Source organism: Maylandia zebra, linkage group LG8, assembly GCF_041146795.1.
Source record: "Maylandia zebra isolate NMK-2024a linkage group LG8, Mzebra_GT3a, whole genome shotgun sequence".
In the NCBI taxonomy this organism is placed as follows: Eukaryota; Metazoa; Chordata; class Actinopteri; order Cichliformes; family Cichlidae; genus Maylandia; species Maylandia zebra.
The window spans coordinates 7,513,654-7,526,089 of NC_135174.1; the positions used below are offsets into that span (position 1 = coordinate 7,513,654).

The 12,436-nt window shown below is 39.8% G+C and overlaps 1 protein-coding gene across 2 annotated transcripts in view; it reads left to right on the forward strand.

The window, feature by feature from the left end:
* Window positions 1-12,436, forward strand: part of rab26 (RAB26, member RAS oncogene family) — a 114,110-nt gene that overhangs the window by 77,093 nt on the left and 24,581 nt on the right. The gene's annotated exons all lie outside the window — the stretch shown is intronic.

Consider the following 12,436-nt stretch of genomic DNA (forward strand, 5'->3'; position numbering starts at 1 on the left):
AAGCTTTTGTTTGGATGTTTGCTGACTTTTGTTCTGTTCTTCTTGCAGCCTGTTACAAAGTATTGAAGTCTAGGCTCTGAGGAGGTCAGTGTTGGAAAGGTTACGTTTAAAATGTATTCCACTACAGATTACAGAATACATGGTGCTAAATGTATTTTGTAACGTATTCCGTTAAGCTACTCAATGAGAGTAACGTATTCTGAATACTTTGGATTACTTAATATATTGTCATGTTTTTTACAACTACATGAATGTACTATTGCTGTGTGATTTATTACTATTACTGAAGGCTTTGGCCTTGGCGAACAGTGGATGAACTGAAAAATACATCTCTCAGGTCCTGTGTGTGGTCTTTACTCAATTTGTTTGCTATTTCTTAAGGACTTGCTAAGTTGTCTGCTATATATAGATACAACACTGAGTCATACCTTGAATTAGATACCTTTTTTATGCTTGAACAGTCCATAGTTTAGTTTTAAGAGACTTAACAGACAAAAATCCAATGAAATGATCAAGTATAAGGACAAGACTGAAAATGAGATGTTTTCTGTGTCTGTACCAGAGCAGACACAAATAATGTTTCCCACAGCAAAATTACATATTATAGCTAACTATGACATTATCCTCTCAGAAGCTACAAGAAGGTACATAATTTATTTTTAATGAGTGAAAAGTGACATTATTTGTGTGCCTCTTTATCATAGAGTCAGCAGTAGGTACATTAGAAAGTCTGTTTTGTTATCAGTTTGTGCTGTCTTCTTCAGAAAGGCCCACAGCTACATGAAATGCTCGTGGGTCTTGTTTCACTTCCCAGTTGTGCAGAGAGCCATGGGAGCAACTCAGATCGGTCTGCCGGGTTGTTGTTATGTTATGTTGTTATGTTATGTTATGTTGCTATCAAAGCCAGAGAAACAGGGAAGAGCCACCAGAAAACTTTAAAAATTAGAACTGGAGATTGAACTATAAGAGGAGAAATACAAACAGTATTAAGCTATACGCTGAAGCATCAGGCATGACTGGCCTGATTTGTTGAATTATTTCTTGCTTAATTTAACTTTATGAAGCCGTAGCACTGTTATCGTTTCACATCAGAAGATAAATCCTCATTATCCTGACATGATTTTACTCCAGATTATACAGAGCAATTTGTCATGTGCGGTGTTACTTGTATAACGCATCCAGCCTCCTCTAAATGGAGCGTCGTTGTTTCTGAGTGTTTGAGTGTTTTTGTAGTTATCAGCATCAGTTCAAAAAGACAAAAACAAAAAACCAGCTTTAATGCTTCAGAGCAGATGCAGACACAGTAGGATGCTAGTGGACAGTTGGAGTGTGTGTATATGTGTGTGTCACGAATATACTGCGAGCCCTAATCCCTTCAGAGAGAGCACACCTGCTCAGCACAGTGAGCCACGACAATCTGAGAAATAGGCACCCACGCAAAGGTAATTTGGGTTCATTAGTGTTCATTAGTTCTAATTACAATAATCGAGGTGCAGACACCCACACTCCCTTGTTTTTATTTGTACTATGTATTGTATAAGGTTCATGGGGCACTGTATGCTTCGCTCTTACCTGCAGGATTTGTAGTATTTGGCTGTTGTGGGAGCAAGAAATCTCCCTGGGAGTTGTGCCATCATTAGCAAGCAATGTCAGCTAATAGTAGCTACCCTGGTAAGCAAGGTGCAAATGGTAAATGGCCTGTATTTGTACAGTCCCCTAGGGACCCCAAAGCACTTTACACACCCAGTCATCCACCCATTCACACACAGGTGGAGGCAAGCTACAGTTGTAGCCACTGGGGCAGACTGACAGAAGCGAGGCTGCCATATCGCGCCGTCGGCCCTTCTGGCCAACACCAGTAGGTGAAGTGTCCTGACCAAGGACACAACGACCGAGACTGTCCGAGCCGGGGCTCGAACCGGCAACCTTCCGATTACAAGGCGAACTGCCAACTCTTGAGCCACGATCACCCCACAGGTTCTCCTAAACAGTGCACATCTGTTTGTGTAAATGAGAGCAATTTTTACTTGTCACATTTGCATTTCATTGAGGAGCAATATAGCGAAAAGAGGATTTATTTCTATTTGCAGTCATTTGTATTTTCCACACCTTTCATATGTGTGTGGAACACCTGCTTGCCATTACACTGTTTAAGGAGGAGTTGTAAAGTGGCTTATAGCAGCTGGACTATCAACTGATGTAGGCTGTCATTACCTTCATCTGCTATCAGCTGATATAATGGGATTGCTAACCAAGCTTGATTCACACAACTCAAGTTACCTGTGGTCCCTCCACGACCACCACTACCCCATATTTGTCATAAATAAGAACATTATGTAGTTAAAATGAGAAATGTTTTTGTAACAGGCTGTAGACTTATGTATTTCTACTCTAAAGTTGGCCTTTTTTAATGAGGGACTTTATCGGCATAAGCCAGACCAAATCGTCAAGATGCTATTTAACTGCCATAGTGACACGTTAAAGCACGTAAGTTATTATAACTGCAGTCTATGCAACAGTGTGTACAAATATAGGACTTAAACAGCTCTGTACTAAATATAATGTTCCAATTAACACTGAGAATTGAGAATTTTACATTTAGTTGTCTAAAAATGTAGTTGCAGTGAACGGTGAATTTGTTTTTATACTAGCAGTACTTCTGTTAGTGAAGCAAAAGAGTTTTCCATGGGTTCTTCAAACAAGCCGTTTAAAGCTACATATTTAATAACTGGTTAAAACCATTTATTGTTGGGATGGAATTACAAGTGATACAAGAAGTTTGAAGATCATCTATTCAAGCTTTAACTGAGATAAATGTAGCCATGTGGCGCACGCTGCTCTGCAAAGCTACTTCACTGCCCTGTATGCCACCCATGGTGTGAATCTATTAGCAGCAGTGCTTCAGAGTGAAGGCTGGAGAGCAACTTTAAGATAAGCACTGGAGACACAGTCCCCAGTGCTGTCCATCTATCATTCTCTCTCCTTTTGAGACTCTTTTCAATCTGTAATCGCAACTACAACTATTGTTATTGCTGTTTGACCGGTCTCTTTTTCCTCTATTCTGCCATTTTTATGTCTCTGTTTTACTGCCAGTACAATGTGCCTGCTGTAGAGAATTTAAAACCCGCAATTTAGATTGTTTATTTATTTATTTTTTTCCAGTATTTGGAAGAAAGGGTGGCATCATAAGCTAATGCTTGCTAGCTTGGATGCCAAGGTGCTGTCCAGCCCACAGATGCATGAGTTGAAGAGATTCTCACATCAGATTAGTAGTGATGACTGCACCTTTGCTTTGTTAAGCATGTTGCACTGTGACCCCAAAGCAAGAAGGTTCCGGCCTTCTGATTGGCCCTCATCGGCTGTGGTCTTTCTATGTGGGATTTGCACATTCTCCCAGAGCACTTGTAGCCTGTTAATAGAGATTACTCCAGCTTCCTCCAAAAGCCATTCGTGTCAGGTTAATTGGTAATTCATAAAGGGCTGTAGGTGTAGATTAGAGAGGGTGTAGCTTTTCCTTTGTGATCGACCGATGACCTGAACTTATGTTCAAATTGTTGTGTACTGCAATCTACACAATGGGTAACCATAAGCCGAATGATCAAGGACATGTTGATGATCATGTGTTTTGGTGGTTGTCATGCCAACAGGTGCATAACTGCTCTTAAGATATTTTCTTTTCCACCACCATTGCAAATATATTTGCCTGGACCTTGATTATGTCTCTTTGTACCCATCTTAGGCGCATTATTATAGTGCAGGCGCTGTTTGTGTGGTGATTTTTATTATAAAACTGAAATGTCTCTTGAATAATCAAAAAAGAATGACCAGAATCGTAGAAGGACAGGAGTACTGTTTGGATAAAAGCTTTTCAGGCTGCATTATTCATACTAGCTCCATTATTACATGTCCTGTAAATATAGTTGTAATTTTTCCTTGAAGCCTTGAATGCTTTACAACCTCATATCGGGGCTATACAGCTGCTACTGTGGAACCATACACTCTGCTGGCTAAAGATTTACGCTGACATGCAAGTAGCACACTTGAGTGCATGCATACAAAGGCCACAGCATGCAAGCAAGCATGCAAGCAAGCATGCAAGCACGCATGCACAAGCAAATTTTATTGGTATCGACCAACACGCTTGGACACAGAGGTCACAGAAAGAAAAATCTTTAAATCATTAAATCACTGAAGGCCTTTGTGTGGAGCGGAGGCTCTGTTGTTTAAACGATTACCTCGACAGTAGAGTAAAAATCGATGCGATGTACACTCAGTGTCAGCGGGCATGCTGCCAGCTAAACGTTCAGAGAGAAAGAAGAGGGCAAGACTATAGACAGCAGAAAAACTCTGTGCAAATAGAAGAAGTGGAGGTTTATTGCAATCTTTTTGCATATGCCGTATGGTACAACCTTAATACAATATCTGTTAATTTACTGAATGCTTAATGATTTCGCCCATGTATGCTGGCCCTGAAGCGTCCTTTCTCAGTGTGATGACTCCAAAGAAGTTTAGTCTAAGTTCTCATCTTTTTCTCATCTTTTCCTTCATTTTTGTCACATATCAATATGCTGTTATTTTGGTCATTGCTAATATTAAACAACGCGTCAAAGTTTTAAATGACCTTGTTGTTTGTACAATCGTACAAATGTATTTGCACTTATTCTAATTTATTTATTGTTTTATTCTTGGCTCTGCATGATCTCAGCACAAAATATCATACTTAACACCATCATCTCAGCTACAAAGTTCTGGCTGTGAGCACAGGAGCCACACCCATTCTTCTTTGCAGAACCTCTTAAGCTCCATTAGGTTGGATGGGGAGCGTCAGTGAGCAAACATTTTCAGATCTCTCCACATATGTTCAGTCAGGCTCTTTGCCACTGAAGGACATTCATAGACTGGTCCTGGAGCCACTCCTTTGTTATCTTGGCAGTGTGTTCATGGTCGTTGTCCTGTTGGAAGATGAACTTTTTGCCTAATTCTGTGCTCCACAGCGCGTTGGAGTGGGCTGTCATCAATGATGCTTGTACTTTGCTGCATTCCTTTTTCCTTCATCCCTGTCTAGTCTCCCGGTTTCTGCTACCAATAACATCTCTCTCCACAGAGGACCTTCAGTGCTGCAGATATTCTTCTTTTTTTTTTTGCACAATCCTGTCTCGGAAGTCTGTAGACAATCCCACTGACTTCATGGCTTGTTTTGTGCTCTAACATTTTTATAAATTTGGAAGAACTTTTTTTCCCTTTGTCAGTCACAGATGTTCTGTGCAGAATTTTAAGGTCAAAAATTAATGCAATTCGTTTTAAAATAAGGCTGTAACATGACAAAATGTGGAACAGCAGCTTTGTGAATACTTTACAGAGGCACTGTTTTTATCTACCTCAGTCTGCAGAAACCTCACATTAGTTTCAGATCTTTATACAGAGGGCAGATTGTTTTTAGTCTGAAGTTACCTTGTAGCAAATAATCGGTTCATTACCAGTTTGGACATCTGCAATAAAAAAAATACTATGTAGGGATATTGTAGGGAATATGTATGGAATCTGAAGCAATACTATAAAATAACCATAATGACAATGATTGAAGGGCCCTGTGTGTTTATGAGTATCGGTGTAAAGGACAGTCTAGTAAGTAAAATAAAAATACACCAGATAATTGTTTTCTTTTCCATCACAACCTCAACTTATAAAGGTTGATAATCTGCCCAATTTGCCTAATTGAGCTGCAAATCTGCCTCAAATGTCTCGAATGCTGCTGAAATAGAGAAAAAAATCATTTTGACTGGCAGACTGGGGTGGCAGTGCTTTGCTGTTCAAGGTCCTCTCCTTTGCCAAGTAGAACATTAACAATGCAGGCACACTCTCCAGCACTCTGCCAGTTTACGGCACCAAATCAAATAAATGTTTGTCCCTCTCCCTTTCCGTCTCTCTCTTTGACACACAAGCAAATTTGTTGATTTCCTCCATCTCCCCTCTCGAGCGTCGACACGTTCTCTTCTCTGTTTCTCCTCTGCTTATTTGCTCGCTCCCTTCTGTCGAAGCTGCATCTTCCTCAAACCAAGTTATCTTTTCGCACTCTTCTCCCACGATAGCAGTGGATTTTCTTTTCTTCTCTTTTCTGTCTTTGGCTGAAAACATTCCCGCCGTCAGCGCAGTTTATCAGACAGCAGTTAGAAAACAGCTTGAAATAGGCCAGTGTGTGTCCTATAAATATGTAAAAGACAAGAAATGGGCGATTAAGATGTGACATCCTTGTGGTAGTTGGCCACTAATTGGTTACTCCGCTTTTCAGGGGAATTTGACAGAAACTTTAATGGCTCCTTCTGTATTTGGCTCATTGCAGCGTGTGATGGAGCTGGAAGAGGAGCACACACATTCACACTAATGCCCCTGCATGTGCTGTTGCCTCGCAGCCATACACAGTGGCATTTACACATACACATGCTGTATTAAAAAACACACACGCAGAATCTGTACAAACCCAACAACAATGCTGTTTGCATATGTAGAGCAACCCAACTGTGCAAAGGGTGTTTTCTGTTTATTAAGATTAAATTAATTTTCAAGATGCAGCACCATGCTAACAAGACATACGATTAAATGGAATGTGAAGCAACACTCAGGAGGACCATTTGGCACCATAGTAGGTGGCAAAATATTCACCCAACCAGTTTTCTGGCAGCCAACTTTAAATGACATGTTGTGCTTCAGAAGCTTGAATTTACACCACAGTTTAAAGCAGCAGGTTCAGATGCTGCTGAGCAGGTGTACGGCTTTTCCTGGCTTTGTGTGCTTTGTACATAGATGATATCAAAGTGAGCATTAGGGTGGTCACAATACTAGAATTTAAACTCGATACCAATACCCAGAAAAATAAATACATTTCAACCCCATGCTGCAACACAACAGAAGCAATTGTGCAGACGTCATATCTTGAAAATGTAACTTTAACTAATTTTCCCAGTTATGAGTTAATCTTACACACTTTCTTTTTAAACCTAAGTTTAGATGTTTTCTTTGTTTTACAATTAAATAAATGTAATAACAGAACATGAGTGTAAAATGTATTTTAGGACCTACTAATAAACAAAGGATATGACAAATACCTGACATCAAAATAATTTAATTACTGTAGAAGAAAAGCATTCTGGTTAAAAGTTAAGATAAAGCTCGGTGTTAGTTATGCTAAAATATATAAGATATAAAAAGCAATATCTTTCACTATGAAGGATTAAACCATTTTAAATCTGACCTGAGCAGCTGGAAACAACAAACACATATAAAAAAGTTGAAAAGTTTATCATCTCTCTCATCTACCGTTCATACTGCTCTGCCTCAGTCTGCAGCTCTTTACAGCCTCAGCTTTGCTCTTCAGGCCTGACATTCATCCATCTGATTTTGCTGTTCTGCTTCCCTTTATTTTCTCCAATTAGTTCTCCACACTCTGGACTCTTTTCCCAGTTCTATTACGGTTCCCCTGCTGCTCTGCACAGCCAGCAACCCACGCAGTCCATGTAGGCCTAACCTGCTCTGCCACAGTTCAATGTTTGAATTGCGAGGCCAGTTGCTGGACTTCTGGGAGAGAACTGTTCCCCAGTTCTTCGTGATACTTGGTTCAATGATGTGCCACATGTTTTCATGAAATATCTGGACCGGCTCGGTGCCCACTTCTACTACAAAACCATCTTGCTGTGGCTGCAGTATATGGTTGAGAATTGTCTTGTTCCCGTTTTTTTCCATCGTCGTCTGGATGGAGGAAAACCTATATATACTGTTCAGCACTGACTGTGTCTTTACGCATGTATAAATTGGTAATTCCATCCCAATACCAGGCTTTCAATTGACTGCCGACAACTTGTATGGCTCTGCTCCTCTTTAGTGAATGCAATCCATGTTTCCTAAAATAAATTCAGGTTTTAATTTCTTTATCTAAATAACAGTTTTCTACTTTGCCTCAGTAATGTTATGGATTCATTGGCCTGTTCAGGGTTAATTGCTCATTAACTGAAGGTGTCATAACTTCCGATTGTTCTGGGACACTTTAACCCCAGTTTTCCTTCTACCCTGTGTCCATCACTGGATTTTCTGGGAGAAACTGCTCTCTCTGTATCCTTAGACAATTAGTACATAGAATAAACATTCCCATTAACAGCGTTTAAGAAAGAGTGTATGTGTCTCTTCTTATGGTTATTTTTTTTCAGGTGATCTTATTACTTAAAACCTGTCCCTCCTCATCTGCCTTTCCATCAGCATGTTATTTTATTTTATTTGGACAGTTCTCCTGTGAATGCCCCGACACTATTTTATATTCTACATCTTATTTAATATTTAATTATTTAATAACAAAACAATACATAAATAATTTGGAAACAACATACTGGTTGTTTGCTTGCATACTGTTAATAGCAGGAGTTAGTTTTGAAAGGGTTTAAACCACCAAGTATAGCAACCGAGTACGGTTGCCAGGAGAACCGTCTTTCTCTTGGCAACCTTGTTTGTTCAGTCTTTTTCTCATTTTCTAGTTTTTCATTTTTCACTTTCATGAACTGTAAACTTTAACATACTGACGCCTGTAACAGCTGTATAGTTTACCTTCTTTTTGACAGCAGGCTGTAAACAGGATTTTTTCTGCTGTGAAACTCGGCATTTTAATTTGGGGGATACACGGGAACATTGCCACTCCAGGGACTACACTTCAGTGTGGGTTTAATTTTTCATCCCTGATGTTGCTTCTTTGTTTTGGCATACCTGTCCATCAAGATGGGCAACTTTTACAATAGATAATGTAGATTTCTGCCACCACAACATTGTATAAATGTTATAAAATTGCATACATAATTATGCCCACACATTTAATAGTAAAAAGAAAAATTATGTGAAATGTTGTCACAATAAAATGGATTAGCAGCGATAAATTTGACTTGAATGAAGTTTGAAGGAGAAATCTCTGATTTGGCAAGTATGTCTGTATCCTGTGAAACAGCTGGGCTTAATGGACATTTAATGCAGTGACGTGTCATAATGGGCTTTAATAGACATCAATTTACACAAAAATCTTGTGTTGAGTGCTTAATTTAAATTCCATAACAAGATGCAACCTGGACGAGATACTGAACAGCTGTTTTTATTACTTCTAACATTGTAGTTTTCATGATTTCATTCGTACTGCTTTGGAACCAACAATAGGTTTTGTACCACTGACACATGAGCTAAATCCAAGCAAACATGTACACTTTAACACACGGATGCCCCAAACACACACACACACACACACACACACACACACACACACACACACACACACACACACACACACACACACACACACACACACACTAACAGCTAATAAGTGTCAGTGTGCTATGCTTCTACAGCTCTCTTTACTCTGAAGGGATGAAAAGATTGCTTCCTCTCTGCCTAGTCCCTTTTTTTTCAGTTTCTCCTTGCCATCTCATTTAGGCTCCTGGGACTTTTGTTATTTGTTCCTCTTAAAGTTTCAGTTATTTTTCACTCAGTTTAAGTGAAACCTTAAGTCAGAGGTTCATTCCACCTCAAGACTTTCAGTTCACTTTATTTAGCAGGGTAAGAACACTGAGCCTCATTCACAAACAGAAATGTGTAAAAAACCTTTTCCATTAAATATGTCAGTGGCAGACTTTGTTCTTACGGCTGTGCCCGTGTAAGGCTACAGTCACACTATGGAAAACTGCTTAACAAATTTATTAGACCACCACCTAGTGTGAAGTTTATGCCAAAGCTGCCCTAAGTTATTGGTAATTATCAAAATTGTTTTATTTATTTAATTTACTGTATTATAAAAAAAGCAGGCTGCCCTTCTATTATTACTCTGCTGTAACTGAGACTTTAGTAAATGGAATTGGAATCACTGTGAGTCAATTCAAGTGATCGTGGTCTGCATAGTGCCGTGGACCATTTTCTCAGAAACAGGTTTACTTTGAACTGTATCCAGGAGAAAAATGTGGAGTTTCTGAAAAACTACAAACTCCTGAGAAAAAACTTGCAGCAGGTTCAGATTTGCATGCATATGCTGTGTGTGCTGTGTGTGGTATTCTGCAGTCTCATTGCTCACCTGCCTGCAGCGTTGCTTCCAGCCTGCACTGGAGTTTTCTCTCCTCTTTGCTCCAGACCCAGCAGCTCATCTCAGTGGACCAAACCCAGATTCACGCAATTCTATTAGACTCCATCTAAACTCTGTCTGCGTTTTTAAAAAAATATTTCGCTTACAAAAGTAAACTTAAAGATTTCTTTGCCGTGGATTTTGCTGAAGTAGTAACAGATATTTCATGTGAAAAGCAGTTTCTGTGTTATCATTAATAGCATCAGTCTGTTTTAAAGCTTGCTACTGGTGTCTTCATTTTTTAGCATTTTTAAAAAGAGCTTAATTTTAATAAAGTTTCAGAAAAGTGTTGATTCTGGCTAAGATCACCAACTTTCACATTAAAAAAAACCATACCAACATGTTTGAGCAGTTCTTGTAAATGACCACTTCCAAAGTGAGTTAATTAGAGCCCAACAGATATAAGGGTTTTAAGATTGATGCCCATACTGATCTTTATACAACCGTTGTAAGAGCTTGGTCCGCAATAAGTCAGACTTGTTCCCGGTGGTTGACGCCGATTCTCTTCATAATTGTTATGGAGAGAATTTCTAGGCATAGCCAAGTGCTTTCCAAGCTTTCACTTGGATGGTCTCAGAATCTCATCTCTGCTTTTCACAGATGATGTAGTTATGTTGGCTTCATCGGGTGATGGCCTCCTCCCAAATCGAGGAGTTTAAGTATCTCGGGTACTTGTTCACAAGTGACGGGAGAAGGGAGCAGATCGACAGACACTGTGGCTGCAGTGATACAGACGCTGTACCAGTCCGTCGTGGTGAAGAGAGAGCTAAGTGTAAAAGCAAAGCTCTCAGTTTACCGGTTGATCTACGCCCCTACCCTCACCTATGGTCACGAGCAGTAGGTAGTGACCAAAAGAACGAGATTGTGGATACAAGAAGCATAAATGTGGTTCCTCTGAATGGTGGCTGGCCTCTCCCGTAGAGATAGGCTGAGAAGTTCAGCCATCCAGCAGGGTCTCAGAGTAGAGTCGCTGCTCCTCCACATCAAAAAGAGCCAGTTGAGGTGGTTCTCATAAGGATGCTTCCTGGGCGCCTCCTGTGTGAGGTGTTCCGGGCATGTCCCACCAGGAGGAAGTCCTGGGTTTATGGCCTGGGAACACCTTGGTGTTCCCCCGGATAAGCTGGGGGAGGTAGAAGATAAATGGATAGATGGAGCCATGCTGGGGGTGTGTGATTAAAAAATCCAATATATCAGCCAATATTTTTTTCAGGCACACAAAACATAAACAACATTTGCTATATGTAGTTTAATATATATAAGTGGAATTTTAAAATTACTGACATTTTTACTGTCACAACAGGCCAACTCTGCCTGGATCAGCTGGTTTTTGTATTTGTGGTGTTCCAAGCAGAAGTTGCCTACACAGAAATTGCAGTGTGCCCTCATAGTAAACAAACTATGCAACATCAACACTTACAACACAGTTGAAGGGTGGCTCCTCTGTCTCTTCTTTACTTCTTAAATATTCATTTATGTGCAATTATACAGATACAACCACTTAGATTTCCTACTCCCAACTGGTTGTCAGCCAGTTCCCAGCCACTAGAAGTACACCCTCGTTCTCCTGGGGTGTATCTGCTTTTCACTATTTAGTAATTCCACTATTTCACTCAATTGCAGGTGTTACCAATATGTCAGGAAATAGATAATTACTATTATGTTGCTAATATGTTGGTTGGGCTATAGAGTTAATCCCAGTGTGTGAATGTGTGTGTGAATGGGTGGATGACTGAATGTAGTGTAAAGCGCTTTGGGGGTCCTTAGGGACTAAGTAAAGCGCTATACAAATACAGGCCACTTACCATTTGACTGCACCTGCATCCATCTATTATATACAGTCTGTCATGATTTGATGACGTGAATACTGTAAACACTAATTAGGTTTCAAACAAGCCGTGGTAACAAAAGGTGAGCAGGTTCAGGCGTTCAGTTGTCATTTTACGTAGTCAGCTGTTTCAAATGCCATAGACGCTATTTGCTACCAGTCTTATTCTTAGTCTGTACCCTCCTCCACCTACAACAATGCACCTCATTTAGTGACTCAACAGTGAGTCATATTTTGTAATTTTGCCTCTGTACACCACCACAGTGGATTTTAAATCAATCAAGATGTGGTCAAAATGCAGTCTTTCAGCTGTATTTCAAGGAGTTTAGCAGAAATGTCAATAATGAATTTTCTTTTAGATACTCTCATTTAAACAGAGTGCATTTATCGCTACTTTTCACTTCTACTTTCCTGAAACTTCTCAGTAAGCTGCTGCATGCTGGACTTGCATTAAATACACATCAGCCAGCTAAAGC